The 20,512-nt window shown below is 45.2% G+C and overlaps 1 protein-coding gene and 1 long non-coding RNA gene across 2 annotated transcripts in view; both read left to right on the forward strand.

Annotated features, from left to right (window-relative positions):
* The first annotated feature begins 118 nt into the window (after positions 1 to 118).
* LOC121549020 lies at positions 119 to 995 on the forward strand. The gene is made up of 4 exons (XR_005996726.1): positions 119 to 208; positions 394 to 449; positions 585 to 674; positions 910 to 995. It is a non-coding gene; the product is annotated as an uncharacterized LOC121549020 (long non-coding RNA).
* A 10,727-nt stretch (positions 996 to 11,722) lies between these two features.
* Positions 11,723 to 20,512, forward strand: part of si:ch211-278j3.3 (E3 ubiquitin-protein ligase RNF19A) — a 53,831-nt gene continuing 45,041 nt past the window's right edge. The window contains exon 1 of the mRNA XM_045210117.1: positions 11,723 to 11,962. The gene's annotated coding sequence lies outside the window, so the exon portion shown is untranslated. The remainder of the gene's footprint in view (positions 11,963 to 20,512) is intronic.

The raw sequence follows: 20,512 nt of genomic DNA on the forward strand, positions 1-20,512 counted from the left end.
ATAAAAACATGCCGAAATGCTGCTGTGTTGTTCAATTTACATGTAGCCTGGTCAAAAATAAGCTAAGACATTTAATTTAGTACAGTTCGTTTAATTCCATTCACTACTTGTAGCTGTATAGTCCGTTTTTTTTGTGTTGTTCGTCTTGGCTAGATGAAATGTTCTGGTCGGTAGCTAGCCAAGTGTCATAAGGGAAGCCCTACAAGTGGTGAGAACGCTAGGAGCAGGCAATGTTGAAAAGTAATCTGTAGACATGTTGTACTTTTCTTTAAAATGTAGATTTGCAATTGACTAAAACAAGCAGACAACAACAAAATTGTGTTTGAAAAAGGTATAGTTTTTGCTGTGAGCCAATGGGGTAACCTAGGTAACCATAGGTTGTTTTCCCCACAGGTGGGCAGGGTCGTGACGTTCTATCCAATGCCGACTAGGTCTATGGGAATCAACAGGTAGCTAACATTACTCACTGGACCAGCCAGTTGTTCATAGAACATCAGCTTGCGAATAACTATTTATTTGTATTATTGTGTCTGCGAATAACTATTTATTTTTTATTTATTACTGTGTCGACAACAACTGTAAAGTTTAGTCATGGTGTGGCGCTCGGTACCCGGACGTGAACCTAAAAGCTGGTGGGGGTAGCATTTCATTGGTTACTTAGAAGTCGAGCAGAGGTAACGTTGCTAACTAGCAAACTACATTTATCTATCTAAACCAAAATCTAGCTAGCTAGCTTTCATAATACGCTCGCAAGACATTCCAAAGCAAATAAATGTAATCAACCAGCTGCTATCTGTCGATGTGATATGTAATGTTAGCTTCACCCTAACGGACCATATCTAACCGTTAGCTAGCTACAGTAGACTACTGCAGAAACTAACATGACTGGTGTATGTGTTCTATTTACAGAGTCCGATCCCATCAACATATGCAGCGGCATCAACTAGTGACCCCATGATGAGCAAATAAATATACTGGAGCTAGGCGTAAACATGGTCTGTGTCTTGTTGTAATAGTTGGTGAGGCTACAACTTCTACTGTAGTGGTCTCTACATGTTTATGGGGCGGCAGGTAGCTTAGTGGTTTAGAGCGTTGTGCCAGTAACCGAAAGGTCACTGGTTCTAATCCCCGAGCCGACTAGGTGAAAAATCTGTCGATGTGCCCATGAGCAAGGCACTTAACCCTAATTGCTCATGTAAGTCGCTCTGGATAAGAGCGTCTGCTAAATGACTTCTAAAAAATTGGAGAAAGCAGTTATTAGGGACAGTTGGAGATTTACTGGGGTGGGGGAAATAGGGGAGGGTTGTTTCGTTTTTTATTGGGCACAGTGAAGGGTAGTGCATTTTTTCCCCTGGTTTACATTCACTCTTTTGAAGTTTTTACTATACACGGAGTGTACAAAACATTAAGAACACCTTCCTAATAGCCTCAATTCGTCAGGGCATGGACTCTACAAGGTGTCAAGCTTTCCACAGAGATGCTGGCCCATATTTACTCCAATGCTTCCCACAGTTGTATCAAGTTGGCTGGATGTCCTTTGGGTGGTGGACCATTCTTGATACACACGGGAAACTGTTGAGCGTGAAAAATCCAGCAGCGTTGCTGATCTTGACACACTCAAACCGGTGGGCCTGGCACCTACTACCATACCCCGTTCAAAGGCACTTAAATATTGTCTTGCCCATTCACCCTCTGAATGGCACACATACACAATCCATGTCGCAAGGCTTAAAAATCTTTAACCGGTCTCCTCCATTTCATCTATACTGATTGAAGTGGATTTAACAAGTGATATCAATAAGGGATCATAGCTTTCACCTGGATTCACCTGGTCAGTATATGTCATGGAAAGAGCAGGTGTTCCTAATGATTTGTCCACTCAGTGTATAATTTCTTCCATCCTAGACACATTTCCTCAACTGCTTGCATGCACCTCCCCTAAATCAAGGTGTTTTGGTACTTCCCTTATGACCTACGCTTTTCCACAACCCTAACTTTTACTATACCACAGGTCAATATAGTCTACCAATCCTGCCCTCTATCCACCATTCATAGTGACAATAGTGGTAGGTGGATCATTTGTCCGGATTTGCAAAAAGCATTAAAAGCTGCATACATTTTCAATATGAATCCACAAGAACAAATAGGAATAGCTGATAGGCAGCAGAGAGGCCAGGTGATAGGCAGCAGAGAGGCCAGGTGATAGGCAGCAGAGAGGCCAGGTGATAGGCAGCAGATAGGCCAGGTGATAGGCAGCAGAGAGGCCAGGTGATAGGCAGCAGAGAGGCCAGGTGATAGGCAGCAGAGAGGCCAGGTGATAGGCAGCAGAGAGGCCAGCTGATAGGCAGCAGAGAGGCCAGGTGATAGGGAGCAGAGAGGCCAGGTGATAGGTAGCGGAGAGGTCAGGTGATAGGGAGCAGAGAGGCCAGGTGATAGGCAGCAGATAGGCCAGGTGATAGGCAGCGGAGAGGCCAGGTGATAGGCAGCAGAGAGGCCAGGTGATAGGGAGCAGAGAGGCCAGGTGATAGGCAGCAGAGAGGCCAGGTGATAGGCAGCAGAGAGGCCAGCTGATAGGGAGCAGAGAGGCCAGGTGATAGGGAGCAGAGAGGCCAGGTGATAGGTAGCGGAGAGGTCAGGTGATAGGGAGCAGAGAGGCCAGGTGATAGGCAGCAGATAGGCCAGGTGATAGGCAGCGGAGAGGCCAGGTGATAGGCAGCAGAGAGGCCAGGTGATAGGCAGCAGAGAGGTCAGGTGATAGGCAGCAGAGAGGCCAGGTGATAGGCAGCAGAGAGGCCAGGTGATAGGCAGCAGAGAGGCCAGGTGATAGGGAGCAGAGAGGCCATGTGATAGGTAGCGGAGAGGTCAGGTGATAGGGAGCAGAGAGGCCAGGTGATAGGCAGCAGATAGGCAGCAGAGAGGCCAGGTGATAGGCAGCAGAGAGGCCAGGTGATAGGCAGCAGAGAGGCCAGGTGATAGGCAGCAGAGAGGCAAGGTGATAGGCAGCAGAGAGGCCAGGTGATAGGCAGCAGAGAGGCCAGGTGATAGGCAGCAGAGAGGCCAGGTGATAGGGAGCAGAGAGGTCAGGTGATAGGGAGCAGAGAGGCCAGGTGATAGGCAGCAGAGAGGCCAGGTGATAGGCAGCGGAGAGGCCAGGTGATAGGCAGCGGACAGGCCAGGTGATAGGCAGCGGACAGGCCAGGTGATAGGCAGCGGACAGGCCATGTGATAGGCAGCGGACAGGCCAGGTGATAGGCAGCGGACAGGCCATGTGCATCATTGCGCAAGAAAGAACAATGCAGACATGAGACACAGAGCTCAAAAAGCTCCTCTATTGATATTCTTGGTTAGGGACAATACAATTATCATACCTAGACTAGCCTATCTAGACTTGCATTATTGTTTTCAAGTGAGTACAACATTCTGCCCTAGGCTGCAGTAAAAATGTAATTTGAATGACAGCGCAAAAGCCCTGTGATTTGAATGTTTCGTTCCATTTGGATCAGTTGTACTCTCAACAGTTTATAAGGTCTCGAAAGGCGCGGAAGCAGGCCAGTCCGTCAGCATTTTTCTTCTGATACTGAGATTTGCTGTCTGTTGCAGATCATCATTCTCCCAAGTCGTCCTATAATAATGTGTCCACATATGCTCCCGGCAGACCCAGTTATGTAGGTAAGCTTAACACATGCTTTGCCTCTTCTCCTCACGCACCTAGAACCTAACACTTCAATAAAGCCTAAATATTTGTCATTTAACTTTTAAAATGTATTACGTTTTATGCAGTGGAGGCTGCTGAGGGGAGGACGGCTCATAATAATGGTTGGAATGGAGCGATTGGAATGGCATCAAACACATGGAAACTGGAAACCATGTGTTTGATGTATTTGATACCATTCCACTGATTCCGCTCCTGCCATTAACATGAGCCCGTCCTCCCCAATTAAGGCGACACCAACCTCCTGTGGTTTTGTGTGGCATAAACACAACCAGTCACAATGTTTTAAACGGATTAAGCTACTTAAACTCTCCTGTAGGCATGTGCACATTCGTCCAAAATATAATTCCAGCATCCTCAAAATGGCTTGACATTAATCAGGATTCCATCCAACCTAATTATGTGAGTAAAGTACATGTTGGATAAAAAAAAAAAAAAAAGTCATGACAGGCCTGATCGAAAAAGCTAATTTATCAGTAAACTTTCCAAATGTTGACAAGACAAAATATGCCAGACAAGTAGGGATATTTTTGTGTCAGTAAAATGAATGATGTGAGATGTGGCGGTGGAAATGCTTTTATGCGCAAATATTCATATAATAACCATCATATGGAAGTAAACGTGGAGTCACCCGATGATATGGTGTATGGTCCTCCCACTACGACTTGGAAAAGCATGCAGTTTATTAGGCTACAGATGAAATAAGTTATGATGAACTTCACAGGGTGGTGAAAGTGCACGGTAATGAGCTTGATGCTCCTTTCCAATAAATATTGAGGGTCTTATTCTGGTGACATGTGGATCAATGCTTGGCTGTCGTTTGACAAATAAAAATAAATCTTGTACTTTTGTCCATAATAATCTCATCGTGTAGCCTATACCTGCAATGCACATGCCAGAACCACAGTGGGCACGTTGGCTATACCTAGCAAAACATTTTGTGACAAACCCATCAGTAAGCCTAGAGTTGAAAATGTGATGGAAACACATAAAAAAAAAAAAATATGAACACTAGGTATTTTCGCATAGACTTGTATCCGCAACAAGTCAATTTGATGGAAACAGAACTCTAATGGGAAAATGCGCATATTGTTTTTAATGCAGATTTTGTTTTTATATATTCACATGAAAATCAGTCGCCAATTGGATGGAAACCTAGCTATAGACTCCCCTAAAGACTCAGGCAAGTGCCCTAGTCCAGTGTCACAGTGATTATGCCTGTACATCATGGCTCACCAGCAGCCCAAACATCTAAAGAATAAGCTACAGACCAGCCAAAACAAGCTGCTGCTGAGAGTTGTAGTTATACTCCACCCGTACTCATCTGGAAGTCGAGCATTTTAATCAGCTAGGCTGGCTATCCGTGAAAATAGTAGTATTTATTCAACTTGGTCTCAGTCTCCATGTTCCTATCCAACTATGTTTTCATTTGTTAGAGATGTCCACCAGCGTAATACCAGAGCCAGTGTCAGGGACGGCTTGTTCAATAGGGCGATATGGGCGACGCACTGCCAAACGGGAAAAGGAAGGGATTTTTTTTCTAATCAATTATATCACGGCAACAGCAGTTATCAGTGTTCACGTCTGATCTGCCAGCCACTAAATGTCAAATCAGGCTAAAGTCGTGCTTCAAATGGCCCCGCCCGTTTTTGGGGCGATTTCAGTCAAGTTGAAAATCGCCCAGAAGTCTCTCATAGCCTGTCATGTAAAATCTATTTTTTTCACATTTCAAAGCTTTCAATACATTCTCTATGGGTGTCTGTGGGCTTGCACTTACGCTTTCGTCATCGTGACGTAACGTTGAACGTAACTAAGACAATGGCGGCTAGAAGCGTCTCTGTTGCGACCTGCAGTGCGGCGTTATTTTATGTTTTTAATTTGTAGACTTAGTTTACAAACATTCTGCCAACCATGGATTTCCAGTGGTTGGTTTTGGACTGATCTTGTTGATCGTGTACATACCCGCTACGAACGGACTAAATAATGAAAACGCTGCTGGCAGCTGAATCCCAATACAGCTGGGAGACTTGGCTGGATGAGTCCCGGACAGAGAAGTGGAGCCGGCCACCTTCACCCTGGTCAGAGCGGACCGCGATCCTGGTAAGAGAGCGACTCTGTACCCCGACATTGAACTGCTTTCTGTGTCATTGCGACCTTACTATCAATTCAATTCAATTTAAGGGCTTTATTGGCATGGGAAACGTGTGTTAACATTGCCAAAGCAAGGGAAGTAGATAGTAAACAAAAGTGAAATAAACAATAAATATTAACAGTAAACATTACACTCAGAAGTTTCAAAAGAATAAAGACATTTCAAATGTCATATTATGTATATATACAGTGTTGTTACAATGTGCAAATAGTTAAAGTACAAATGGGAAAATAAATAAACATAAATATGGGTTGTATTTACAATGGTGTTTGTTCTTCACTGGTTGCCCTTTTCTTGTGGCAACAGGTCACAAATCTTGCAGCTGTGATGGCACACTGTGGTTTTTCACCCAGTAGATAAGGGAGTTTATCAAAATTGGGTTTGTTTTCGAATTCTTTGTGGATCGCTGTAATCTGAGGGAAATATGTGTCTCTAATATGGTCATACATTTGGCAGGAGGTTAGGAAGTGCAGCTCAGTTTCCACCTCATTTTGTGGGCAGTGTGCACATAGCCTGTCTTCTCTTGAGAGCCAGGTCTGCCTACGGCGGCCTTTCTCAATAGCAAGGCTATGGTCACTGAGTCTGTACATAGTCAAAGCTTTCATTAAGTTTGGGTCAGTCACAGTGGTCAGGTATTCTGCCACTGTGTACTCTCTGTTTAGGGCCAAATAGCATTCTAGTTTGCTCTGTTTTTTTGTTTGTTCTTTCCAATGTGTCAAGTAATTCTCTTTTTGTTTTCTCATGATTTGGTTGGGTCTAATTGTGTTGTTGTTGTTGTTGTTGTTGTTGTCCTGGGGCTGTGTGGGGTCTGTTTGTGTTTGTGAACAGAGGCCCAGGACAAGCTTACTTAGGGGACTCTTCTCCAAGTTCATCTCTCTGTAGGTGATGGCTTTGTTATGGAAGGTTTGGGAATCGCTTCCTTTTAAGTGGTTACTATCTGCCCCGTGAGTTCCCCCAATTGTTTGTTACCGTTGTGTACTGTTGATAATCACAAGTTTACTGGAGAACTGAGACCAAGTAGAGACTTTGGACAGGGTGGATATGGTATAATAAAGGCAGTTTATTCAGAGGTAAAGATATCTGGAATCGCGTGCACGGACTCGTGCACGTGTGTAGGTCACCTAAATCATCAGAAAAATTGCCCCTCCTGAGAATTTTTTCAGGAGCCGCCACTGGCCAGTGTTTTAAATATTAGCGTATCAGGCAAGAACACATTTTTATATACCGGTGCTGTTGAGTGGAACAAACTCCCACAGCAACTCAACGCCATACCAACCATAACCACTTTTAAAAAGAATGTCAAAAGCTGGCTAATGTGTGAACAGTATAAAAAAAAAATGTGTCTGTATTAGGGATGCAAATTTCGGTCAATTTTGTTGCCGACTAACCAACCTCATTAACCAGTTAACGAACGGTTAAATTCGTTCCAAAAACTTAAGAGTGCCAACAGAAAATACTCTGCAAGGAAGGAACGGACATTTTTTATTACGACCTTAAAAAACATGCGAGAATAGCAAGCCTATCCTCTCATTTTATTGAACACGCAACTACTGTAATGAAGCAGAGAATGTAATACATCATTTAACAGTTTTCATAACTGTGACCTTAATTGCCTACCGTCTGTAAGCTGTTAGTGTCTTAACGACCGTTCCACAGGTGCATGTTCATTCATTGTTTACGGTTCATTGAACAAGCATGGGGAAACAGTGTTTAAACCCTTTACAATGAAGATCTGTGAAGTTATTTGGATTTTTATGAATTATCTTTGAAAGACAGGGTCCTGAAAAATGGACGTTTATTTATTTTTGCTGAGTTTATTATATACACAGTAGATGAAAAACATACTACTAACGCCTATATTAAATACTACAGTTCTACAAAGGGAATAATTGTGTATAGTGTGTTTTGGGGGGGTGCAGTGAGATACAAGGGGATATTGTTGTTAAGGGACCTTTCACGTCTCCTTTTGAGGCACAGGAAGTTGGTGGCACTTTAATTGGGGAGGAAGGGCTCTTGGTAATGGCTGGAACGGCATGGTATCAAATACACCAAAAACATGGTTTCCGTGTTTGACGCCATTCCGTTTGCTCCGTTCCGGCCATTATGAGCTGTCCTCCCCTCAGCAGCCTCCACTGATGTGAGGGATAATTTGCTCAAATGGGCCCCAACACCACAAGCAGGCAAGGAGATTTGGTGTCCTCTGCCTAGCTTCTCCCCACAGAACACACTCCAAAAATAATCTGATGGAAGAATATTATACATCTCACAGACACACATTAGCTAGCTAGCTACAACACAGGTCTAGTTACTCCAAGACTAGTGACGAAGGCATTCCTTTACTCTTCCTCCTCATCAAAACATTCATCCAGTTTTGTTCCTAATGAGATACACTGAGGCTTGCTAACTAGCTATAACGTTAAACTAAAGTAGATTTTGGGTATAGCTAACAGAGCTAGCTAGCGCAACTTGGCTACTAGGGCTAACAGACGGGGTGGCCATTGGAGCGAAACGGGGAGACGGCGAGTCCTCCGCAGAGGCTACCCCCAGTGGTACCTACGAGTATACCACTCTCCATCAGATGGCCTTCAATTTTATTTATTTTATTTTATTTCACCTTTATTTAACCAGGTAAGCCAGTTGAGAACAGGTTCTCATTTACAACTGCGACCTGGCCAAGATAAAGCAAAGTAGTGCAATAAAAACAACACAGAGTTACATATGGGGTAAAAAAAACATAAAGTCAGAAATACAACAGAAAATATATATACAGTGTGTGCAAATGTAGCAAGTTATGGAGGTAAGGCAATAAATAGGCTATAGTGCAGAATAATTACAATAGTATTAACACTGGAATGCTAGATGTGCAAGAGATGATGTGCAAATAGAGATACTGGGGTGCAAAAGAGCGAAATAAATAACAATATAGGGATGAGGTAGTTGGGTGGGCTAATTTCAGATGGGCTGTGTACAGGTGCAGTGATCGGTAAGGTGCTCTGACAACTGATGCTTAAAGTTATTGAGGGAGATAAGTGTCTCCAGCTTCAGAGATTTTTGCAATTCGTTCCAGTCATTGGCAGCAGAGAACTGGAAGGAATGGCGGCCAAAGGAGGTGTTGGCTTTGGGAATGACCAGTGAGATATACCTGCTGGAGCGCAGACTCAATAGCAACCTAACAACATGTTAGACGTTGATCACTAATTTCAACCTGGTAGTTCGGCGATCTTCAACAGCTGTTCTTTAGTACATTATTCTAACAGTTCCTCTGATGGAACGCGAATGAACTCGTCTAGACGCCATTAGACGCCATAGTCACAAGGAACTGCAACAAAAAAATAGTCACAAGTAACTGCAACAAAATAATATTGCTCTTCCCCTCTGCTGAGCACACCAGACCACAACAAGAGAAGCGCCAATCACACTGGGCACCACAGGAGAGAGATTAGAGAGAAGGACATTCCCCAAATCCTACCGTAACTCAACCCTAGTCTTCGTGCGGATTCGCGGTGGGTAATTACGCACTGTAGCCCACTGGCATTGAAAAAAAAAAAAAGCAAGCTGGCGGATTCCCCCCAAGCCACGGATGTGCCCCCGAGACAACTGCTCAGTGAGAGATAAACAAAACACAGAGATAAACAAAGTGGATCACGTCGCTAAGCATAGCAGGGGAAAATAACGGCTATAGCTCTGGGTAGCAAATGGCACTACCTAACCCAAATCTCCCACTGAGGTACACAGCTGATTGTACTCACCTCCTCGGACCGATGTCCCAACAGCAAGTAGAGCCTGCGCAGGGGCCTGGAAACTAACCAATTCTCTCCAACGCAGCACACAACCAACTATCCACCGCAGTGGCAAGTTCAAACAAAGAAAGGCAGCCAACACTGAGCCAAACCAGTCTAACTGGTAAACAACCAAACAGCGCAACTCAAAGCTGTAACAAAAGATGCAAACAAAAGCACCTACAGAGGTTATTTAACACTGACTCCACGTTGTCTGCCAAACCCAATCCTCACACCAGTTAGCCCAACGACACTAGTATTAAGCTTCCTGGCATACTTTACCAGGCAACACACCTTGACGTCACCTGACAACCAAAATCACTGATACGTCTCTAAGGCACTTTACCGAACACTTATAAGAATAGGAAGTTAATACCAACCAAAGCGCATCCCAATTAGCTTATATTGCTAGCTAGCTAGCTGACAGCAAAACAATTTACTTAATTGTAATTTGTCCAGCTGGTCTAGTCTGCCGCCGCCAGTTGATCTTGGAGGTTCTGAAGAACGTCTCCAGCACCCCTCTATCAACAATAATAAATAATATGCCATTTAGCAGACGCTTTTATCCAAAGGGACTTAGTCATGCGTGCATATTATTATTTTTTTTTGTGTATGGGTGGTCCCGGGGATCGAATCCACTACCTTGGCGTTACAAGCGCCGTGCTCTACCAGCTGAGCTACAGAGGACCTATCCATATGTTTGTCGGAACTTCGATGGCCTGTCACATACACACACCATTTATGGGGTCTGCATGGACCCTCTCCAGTAAGAACTGTCCGTGATCTAATGTGTTGCAGCGCAGACATTCCTCTTCTGTCTGTGTGGCTGGACAGCACCCACATAGGCACCTCCAGTAGGAGTCTGACCATCGCTCCCCATCGCTGCTTGCTGGGCTCACAATTCTTGTTCTCGCTGTCTCAACTCCTCTTCAGTGTTTTTCCGGCTCAAATTAATAGGGTTGTATGGCCCTATCTAAAAGAACATCAAAAACTATTTTGCCATCCAGCTCTTCTTGGAAAGAGGAATCCCCAGAAGTGTAACAGTGTTGCTTCCGTCCCTACCTGGGCTTGAACCAGGGACCCTCTGCACACATCGACAACAGTCACCCTCGAAGCACCGTTACCCGTCGCTCCACAAAAACCGCGGCCCTTGCAGAGCAAGGGGAACAACTACTTCAAGGTCTCAGAGCGAGTGACGTCACCGATTGAAACATTTACGTAATTTAGCAGACATTTAGCAGACGCTCTTATCTGCTTAACTAGCTAGCCATTTCACACCGGTTACAGAAGCAGCCATTGTAATTATTTAGCAGTCTCGGATAGACAGCGCACGGTAACATAGCTCCCGTGAACCTGTAGAAACGAGTACCTGCCCCCGTTTTGAAAATCCCGCCTTCGAGGGTGGGAACGCAATTGGACAAGGAAATAGGGCTTCCATCAGGCTGTAGTCTTTACAAAGCCAGGGAAAACGAGTCAACCTAGATATTCTATAATGTCGTGGCAAGTCCAATGTCTCTATTGAACAAGGACAACCATATACTCGCAGCTCGCGTGATCGTGCAATCGGCGAAAAAACAAAGGCTACAATAATTGCTACAAAACATGACTCCATTTTTTAGATCAGACAGCAGGCTCAATCAACCAATGACGTCATGGGTTGAACTCTCCCAGCACAAAAATTCAAAAAAATACCTCTCATCACTCGTAACAATGTAGGGAGACTGGGAAAACACCCCACATAGTGTCTAGTAGTGAAGGCTACCTTTAAAATGTCTGTGTCGGGAAATGTATCAAGATCACCCATTTTGCACATGCCTTAAACGTACATTTTTTTAAGCCTATAGCCTGTCGGGTTGATTGCAGACTTTTAGCCTACATTTCTGAAATTGTGGATTACTTAATCTCTCATTCTGATCCCATTTGAAACTGAGTGAATGAGACGGGTGCTGTAATATTTGATGAGGCAGAGATATTTACGAATCGGAGAGGGGACCCTTCACTGCGTGATCCCATTGGTCAATGTCACCGCAGTGTGCCTCCTGCAGGCAGGCGGACCGCTGCACCCCTCCCTCTCCAACACGCCTGCTGCTACTGGAATAACCGGGAAGCGCGCTCTACAACGGGAATCTCCTCCGCAACGTCATTCGCGACACCATTTCTCCGACCGTGGGATCTTGCGAAATTCACACTTACTCATTGTAGCTATGCTTTGATGGCCAGATATGTTTTGGAACAGTGCGAGGTTTGGTGCTGCTCCACTGTTCGAGGGGAGGAGCTAGTTGTTGATTCTGGACTACAAATACAACACGCTGGAGAGAGGTAAGGTGCCGTTTTACTCAATATAAATATAATAGTGATGTGCGTAATGTCAATGTCACTTGTTTCGACCCAGAAACCGTTATAATGTAGAACGGGATGAATGTAACGTTTTTTTGTTTGTTTATTATGAATGAGGTGGAATACGTAGTAACCTTGCCACTCCCTGCAGTGCTGATGCGCTGGTCGGACCCCTTATTAATAATGGACAGGCCGTGTGATGATACGGTGTTTATAAAATGAGCCATTGAATGGTGCAATATTGTAGGCCTATCATTCGATGCACCTCAAAAGGGTTCCTCAATACGTTTTCACGTTTCTCCCCCAAAAGATGCCTCAAAACAACATAGTTGGGATATAATCTGACATTGAATAATATACGATGTTCTAGGCTACGAATGATTGTAGCCTATAAAATGGACCACGACATTCTATTAGACAGGGAATCAGTGATTCATGTAGCGCCTGCTTGGAGAAGAGAATGCCGTGGCCCCGCGCCGGGGCATGGGACGTGTGTCGCGGCTCGCAGGCGGTCCTGAGGACATGTCACCAAAACCCGCATTGCTGATGTGTACTGTCCCGTGGATGAATATTTATGTGCACTATTTAATAGCTAGGGTGTCATGGTCTGCTCCCCAGGGCAGATACCAACGTTGTGTTAAACTGACCATCGGTTAGCCAGTGATTGCATAGCAACAGCTTTCAGTCGCCTATTCGGTTAACAAGTGTCACAGGTAGGCTACAAAGTAAGAATGCTATCTGAGCTGTTGCATGCTCCTTGCTCCCAAACTAAATGGAGAGCTATTTAATCAATCTATAACTCCCTATCCCTAAGCGTTGAGAATGGCAACAAAAAAAAAAAAAACACAATGCTATTTTACCGAGCTCAACAGTTTTGTCGTACCATTTTAAAAAGGGGCAAACATATTTTGACCCAACTCTCTATCTATCCCTAAAGCCTTGATAAGATAGCAGAGTTGGCAGCATTTTAACAACAGGCTATGCCTTAACCGACCTCAACAGTTTTTTATTCGTGCCATTTAAAAAAGGAGCAAACAGATTCTGGGCTGTTGGTCTTGTTACGTAATAACCCATCTGCCATTCTGTCACCTTACTGTAGAGCATCATGGAAGCTAGTGCACAGGCGGCAGGTCCATAGGCGTACGATATAGCCACATGAAATGAAATGTCAATGGAGATGGAAATGATTCACTCAGCCAGGATAACAATATTGTTTATCAAAATGATTACAGTTATTGATTTTAGTTTAATACATGTTCTAGTATGTGAATAAGTTAGTGAGGTTGTAATGGCAAACCGTTTATCTCTAATACTAGCACTATGGCTCTGTCTGGTCGATAATGTACGTAGAAGGTCTACTGTATCATGTTTCTATCTGTACTCTGCAACATGTTTTCTTTATTACATAACTGCAGTGTACATAAGATCTTCTCTGGGGTGATATCACTGCATACTTCATAAAGTCTCATGGTCTCATGCCTTTTCTGCTGGAGGTCAAATGTCACGCTCTAGTATCACACACAGCCATGTTCTAGGTGTGCAAGTAGGCCTTTAAACAAAAACACCTCCATTTTATACAGTAGGCCTGTAAACAAAACACCTCCATTTTATACAGTAGGCCTTTAAACAAAAACACCTCCATTTTATACAGTAGGCCTGTAAACAAAACACCTCCATTTTATACAGTAGACCTGTAAACAAAACACCTCCATTTTATACAGTAGGCCTGTAAACAAAACACCTCAATTTTATACAGTAGGCCTGTAAACAAAACACCTCCATTTTATACAGTAGGCCTTTAAACAAAAACACCTCCATTTTATACAGTAGGCCTGTAAACAAAACACCTCAATTTTATACAGTAGGCCTTTAAACAAAAACACCTCCATTTTATACAGTAGGCCTGTAAACAAAACACCTCCATTTTATACAGTAGGCCTTTAAAACAAAAACACCTCCATTTTATACAGTAGGCCTTTAAACAAAAACACCTCCATTTTATACAGTAGGCCTTTAAACAAAAACACCTCCATTTTATACAGTAGGCCTTTAAACAAAAACACCTCCATTTTATACAGTAGGCCTGTAAACAAAACACCTCCATTTTATACAGTAGGCCTTTAAACAAAAACACCTCCATTTTATACAGTAGGCCTGTAAACAAAACACCTCCATTTTATACAGTAGGCCTGTAAACAAAAACACCTCCATTTTATACAGTAGACCTGTAAACAAAACACCTCCATTTTATACAGTAGGTAGGACAATAGAGGTAGGACAAACCTAACTTAGAATACAATAATGTGAGTTTTAAAAGCATTTTGACAGAGGGAGTTAATGGCCCTGCCTATGGCTTATTAAGATACAGTGGCTTGCGAAAGTATTCACCCCCTTGGCATTTTTCTTATTTTGTTGCCTTACAACCTGGAATTAAAATATATTTTTTGGGGGTTTGTATCATTTGATTTACATAACATGCCTACAACTTTGAAGATCCAAATATTTTTGTGTGTGAAGCAAACATGAAATAAGATTTTTTAAAACAGAACTTGAGCGTGCATAACTATTCACCCCCCCAAAGTCAATACTTTGTAGAGCCACCTTTTGCAGCAATTACAGCTGCAAGTCTCTTGGGGTATGTCTCTATAAGCTTGGCACATCTAGCCACTGGGATTTTTGCCCATTCTTCAAGGCAAAGCTGCTCCAGCTCCTTCAAGTTGAATGGGTTCCGCTGGTGTACAGCAATCTTTAAGTCATACCACAGATTCTCAACTGGATTGAGGTCTGGGCTTTGACTAGGCCATTCCAAGACATTTAAATGTTTCCCCTTAAACCGCTCGAGTGTTGCTTTAGCAGTATGCTTAGGGTCATTGTCCTGCTGGAAGGTGAACCTCCGTCCCAGTCTCAAATCTCTGGAAGACTGAAACAGGTTTCCCTCAAGAATTTCCCTGTATTTAGCGCAATCCATCATTCCTTCAATTCTGACCAGTTTCCCAGTCCCTGCCGATGAAAAACATGGTGTTCTCAGGATGATGAGAGGTGTTGGGTTTGCGCCAGACATAGCGTTTTCCTTGATGGCCAAAAAGCTCAATTTTAGTCTCATCTGACCAGAGTATCTTCTTCCATATGTTTGGGGAGTCTCCCACATGGCTTATGGCGAACACCAAACGTGTTTGCTTATTTTTTTCTTTAAGCAATGGCTTTTTTTTCTGGCCACTCTTCCATAAAGCCCAGCTCTGTGGAGTGTACGGCTTAAAGTGGTCCTATGGACAGATATTCCAATCTCCGCTGTGGAGCTTTGCAGCTCCTTCAGGGTTATCTTTGGTCTCTTTGTTGCCTCTCTGATTAATGCCCTCCTTGCCTGGTCCATGAGTTTTGGTGGGCGGCCCTCTCTTGGCAGGTTTGTTGTGGTGCCATATTCTTTCAATTTTTTAATAATGGATTTAAATGGTGCTCCGTGGGATGTTCAAAGTTTCAGATATTTTTTTTTTATAACCCAACCCTGATCTGTACTTCTCCACAACTTTGTCCCTGACCTGTTTGGAGAGCTCCTTGGTCTTCAAAAAACGCCAAGGGGGATGAATACTTTTGCAAGGCACGGTAGGTCGAACATGACAGCCAATTACTTATGCTTATTATGACTGGTTTGTAAATAGTCCAGTGGAGTCGAGCGTGTGTGTGTGTGTGCGCATGTGTGCGTGTGTGTGTGTGTGTGAGTGTACCTACGTAGTACTGTATAAGCTTTTACATTGCAGTCAGGCCCATTAGCTGCCGAAGCCATTAAGATGGGTTCCCATGTTGTGTTCTGTAATATCCCACATTCTTCACTTTTTTGCCGCACCATAACGAGATGATGGTGTCATGGCGATGGATGACTTTCCACTTCCTTACTTCTTCTAATCAGCACTGCTACCTGTGTCCCAAATGGCACCCTATTCCCTATGTAGTGCACTACTGTTGTACCTACATACACAGAAAAAAAATATATATCTACAACCTAAAAGGGTTCTTCGGCTGGCCCCATAGGAGAACCCTTTGTAGAACCCTTTTGGTTCCAAGTAGAACCCTTTTGAGTTCCTTTCCACCGAGGGTTCTACATGGAACCCTAAAAAAAAGTTCTACCTGGAACCAAAAAGGGTTCCCCTATGGGGACAGCCGAAGAACCCTTTTAGAACCCTTTTTTCTAAGAATGTAGTGCAATACTTTTGACCAGGGCCCATAGGGAAACCCTTAGTGAATAGGGTGCCGTTTAGGATCCAGCCTGAGAGTAGTGATTTACTTTAGCAGTGGCCATGTCAAAAGGTAAGAAAACAGGACTCCAGCCAAAGACCTCGCTCCACTGATTACGTAATGGAGGCTGGAGGGAATGCTGCTGACTCTCTGGTTTTACTGCCAAGACAAAGCACGAGTCCCAAATGGCTCCCTATACAGCGCACTACTTTTGACCAGTGCCCTAATGCAGTATAAAGTGAATTAGGGTGCCATTTGGGACGCATCCGAACGTTGTCGATCTCTCCATGTAAACAGATGAAGTTAAACGCTGCTGAGGGGTCTGGGGGATCCGTTCCTTATTGGCACAGGGGATATCCTCAATGTGAACAGAGATTAGCAGTGTCTGGATTTGAGATCAGTTTGTTAAGTTTACTGAAAGGTTATAGTTTATTATGGATTTAAATAGTTTAGTGATAGTTTACCGTATTAATTTGAGCTTATTTTGGAGAGAAGACCAGAGAGAGAGAGTCACCAGAGAGGAAGGACTGACTAACCAGGTAAGTGTGGTAGGTATGCCCACTAACTTCCTCTCTTCCTACGACACCAGGTTCTTTACGAATCCCCCAGGACACACCCCCACCACACAACGGTTTCCAAAAATCATACACAATTTTATTACACCACAATTCATGAAAAAGGAATAGATCCCACATATTACCACAAATGATAGGACAGGGCGATGTTCTACAGAGAGCATGACCCAGTTTGAGCGAGCTGAGTGGAATAACCACCCCACTACTGGCTAGCATGCAACCACCATTCAGCTGAGTGGAATAACCACCCCACTACTGGCTAGCATGCAACCACCATTCAGCTGAGTGGAATAACCACCCCACTACTGGCTAGCATGCAACCACCATTCAGCTGAGTGGAATAACCACCCCACTACTGGCTAGCATGCAACCACCATTCAGCTGAGTGGAATAACCACCCCACTACTGGCTAGCATGCAACCACCATTCAGCTGAGTGGAATAACCACCCCACTACTGGCTAGCATGCAACCACCATTCAGCTGAGTGGAATAACCACCCCACTACTGGCTAGCATGCAACCACCATTCAGCTGAGTGGAATAACCACCCCACTACTGGCTAGCATGCAACCACCATTCAGCTGAGTGGAATAACCACCCCACTACTGGCTAGCATGCAACCACCATTCAGCTGAGTGGAATAACCACCCCACTACTGGCTAGCATGCAACCACCATTCAGCTGAGTGGAATAACCACCCCACTACTGGCTAGCATGCAACCACCATTCAGCTGAGTGGAATAACCACCCCACTACTGGCTAGCATGCAACCACCGTTCAGCTGAGTGGAATAACCACCCCACTACTGGCTAGCATGCAACCACCATTCAGCTGAGTGGAATAACCACCCCACTACTGGCTAGCATGCAACCACCGTTCAGCTGAGTGGAATAACCACCCCACTACTGGCTAGCATGCAACCACCGTTCAGCTGAGTGGAATAACCACCCCACTACTGGCTAGCATGCAACCACCATTCAGCTGAGTGGAATAACCACCCCACTACTGGCTAGCATGCAACCACCATTCAGCTGAGTGGAATAACCACCCCACTACTGGCTAGCATGCAACCATCGTTCACAGCAAAACACTTATTTTTTGTCAAGAAGAATAGTACACAAAAAACAGCCCCGAACGGCTGTTAGATTACTCAATGTAAGACTGGAAAACGAACAGTGTAGAAGTTCAGAGTTTATGAACAGAATACAATAGACCTCATTAACTGGGATGACATTGCCTCTCATGGGAGACCAAAAAGAGCTAGTTGAAAGCCATGCCTGCAATATTCTGACAGGTTGGCACTATAATATAATAATATAATATAATATAATAATACACTACTACAGTATGCTGCCAACCAGCCTGACGGCTATAACACGCCATTCATTAGAGTTGATGTCTGCACCCCCTGTGTAAATCTAATTAGCATAATACAAATCTGTCAGTTTAAGATATCTGTAACTCTTCCGCATCAGGCGGTGAAAGGTGGCAGAGCTGGAGCGGCGTTTGTCAGACCATGAGACGTCCCGAAAATCGGTCTTCTCACAAAATCGTCTGTAGCGATCTGCCAACTTCTGTCTTTAGCGTCCGAACAGTTTGGGCTACACACTTAAATGACCCCTCTGTAAAGACCCTCACGAACACATACATGCCAGTTGTTTTTCTCTAGGACGCCGACAGGCCTCACAAGACTCATCTGAAGGTCCCCCGGTACCAGATGAAAACATGAATGGAAGTATACACTGTATGTGTGTGAGTGAGTGACTGAGTGAGTTCAGGACTAGTAAGCAGTAAATAGTAAATAGTAAGCAGTAAGTATAAGCATTAAGTAGTAAGCAGTAAATAGTAAGCAGTAAGCAGTAAGTAGTAAGTAGTAAGTAGTAAATAGTAAGCAGTAAATAGTAAGTAGTAAGCAGTAAGCAGTAAGTAGTAAGTAGTAAATAGTAAGTAGTAAATAGTAAGCAGTAAGCAGTATGCAGTAAGCAGTAAATAGTAAGCAGTAAGTAGTATGCAGTAAGCAGTAAATAGTAAGCAGTAAGCAGTATGCAGTAAGTAGTAAATAGTAAGTAGTAAATAGTAAGCAGTAAGCAGTAAATAGTATGCAGTAAGCAGTAAATAGTAAGTAGTAAGTAGTAAATAGTAAGCAGTAAATAGCACCGGTGGAACAGGCTTGGACCGTGCCGGACTGGACACACACACCACTGGCTTGGTGCGGTGAGCAGGAACGGGCCGGACCGGGCTGACGACCCGCACCACTGGCTTGGTGCGGGGAGCAGGAACGGGCCGGACCGGGCTGACGACGCGCACCACTGGCTTGGTGCGGGGAGCAGGAACGGGCCAGACCGGGCTGGCGACGCGCACCACTGGCTTGGGGCGGGGAGCAGGAACGGGCCGGACCGGGCTGACGACGCGCACCACTGGCTTGGTGCGAGGGGCAGGAACAGGCCGGACCGGGCTGGCGACGCGCACCACTGGCTTGGGGCGGGGAGCAGGAACAGGCCGGACCGGGCTGGTGACGCGCACCACTTGCTTGGTGCGAGGGGCAGGGAACAGGCCGGACCGGGCTGGCGACGCGCACCACTGGCTTGGTGCGAGGGGCAGGAACAGGCCGGACCGGGCTGGCGACGCGCACCACAGGCTTGGTGCGAGGGACAGGAACAGGCCGGACCGGGCTGGCGACGCGCACCACTGGCTTGGCGCGAGGGACAGGAACAGGCCGGACCGGGCTGGCGACGCGCACCACTGGCTTGGCGCGAGGGACAGGAACAGGCCGGACCGGGCTGGCGACGCGCACCACTGGCTTGGTACGGGGAGAAGGAACAGGCCGGACTGTACTGGGAACACACACCACTGGCCTTGTGCGGGAAGCAGGAATGGGTCGGGCCATACTGGGAACACGCACCACTGTCTTAGTGCGGGGATCAGGACTGGGTTTCCTTATAAACCTCCGCTCCCTCTGCTGCCTAACCAGTTCCTCTCGCCGTGCCTCTACACTCTCCTTCTCCCTTATCACCTCCAGTAGCTCCTCCCTCTGACCCATTAACTCCTGCTCCCTCATGACCAATAGCCCCCGTAACCTGGTGTCCTCCTCTCCTAGTCCGCAGATTCGCCCTGTAGCTGCCTCCTGCTGCCCCGTCGTCCACGGCGTGTGCCCCCCCAAAAATGTTTCTTGGGGTTGCCTCTCGCGTGTCCGTCGTTGGCACGGTTGGCGCCGTTTCTCCTCTGCTGCCTGGGCATTTACCTTTGCCCATGGCCCTTTCCCTGCGAATATCTCCTCCCAAGACCACCATTTGCCCACCTGAGACGTCGCAATCTTCTCCTCCTGGGCACGCTGCTTGGTCCTCTTTTGGTGGGATCTTCTGTCACGGTCGTTGACTGAAGACACGGACCAAGGCGCAGCGTGATAAGCATACATTTTATTTGTACTGAACACGAACCAAAACAACAAACGATACGTGAAGTCCTAGGTTAACACAAAACAAACCTTACGGAACAAGATCCCACAACCTAACTGGTGCCAACAGGCTGCCTAAGTATGGTCCCCTATCAGAGACAACGAGCTACAGCTGTCTCTGATTGGGAACCACCCTGGCCAACATAGATCAACACGATCTAGAACAAAAACATAGAAAACTAAACATAGAAAAATCCACACCCTGGCTCAACATTTAAGAGTCCCCAGAGCCAGGGTGTGACACAAAGAAGTTCACCTATTGGTAGATGGGTA

This window comes from Coregonus clupeaformis, chromosome 33 (genome assembly GCF_020615455.1).
Source record: "Coregonus clupeaformis isolate EN_2021a chromosome 33, ASM2061545v1, whole genome shotgun sequence".
NCBI classification, from domain to species: domain Eukaryota; kingdom Metazoa; phylum Chordata; class Actinopteri; order Salmoniformes; family Salmonidae; genus Coregonus; species Coregonus clupeaformis.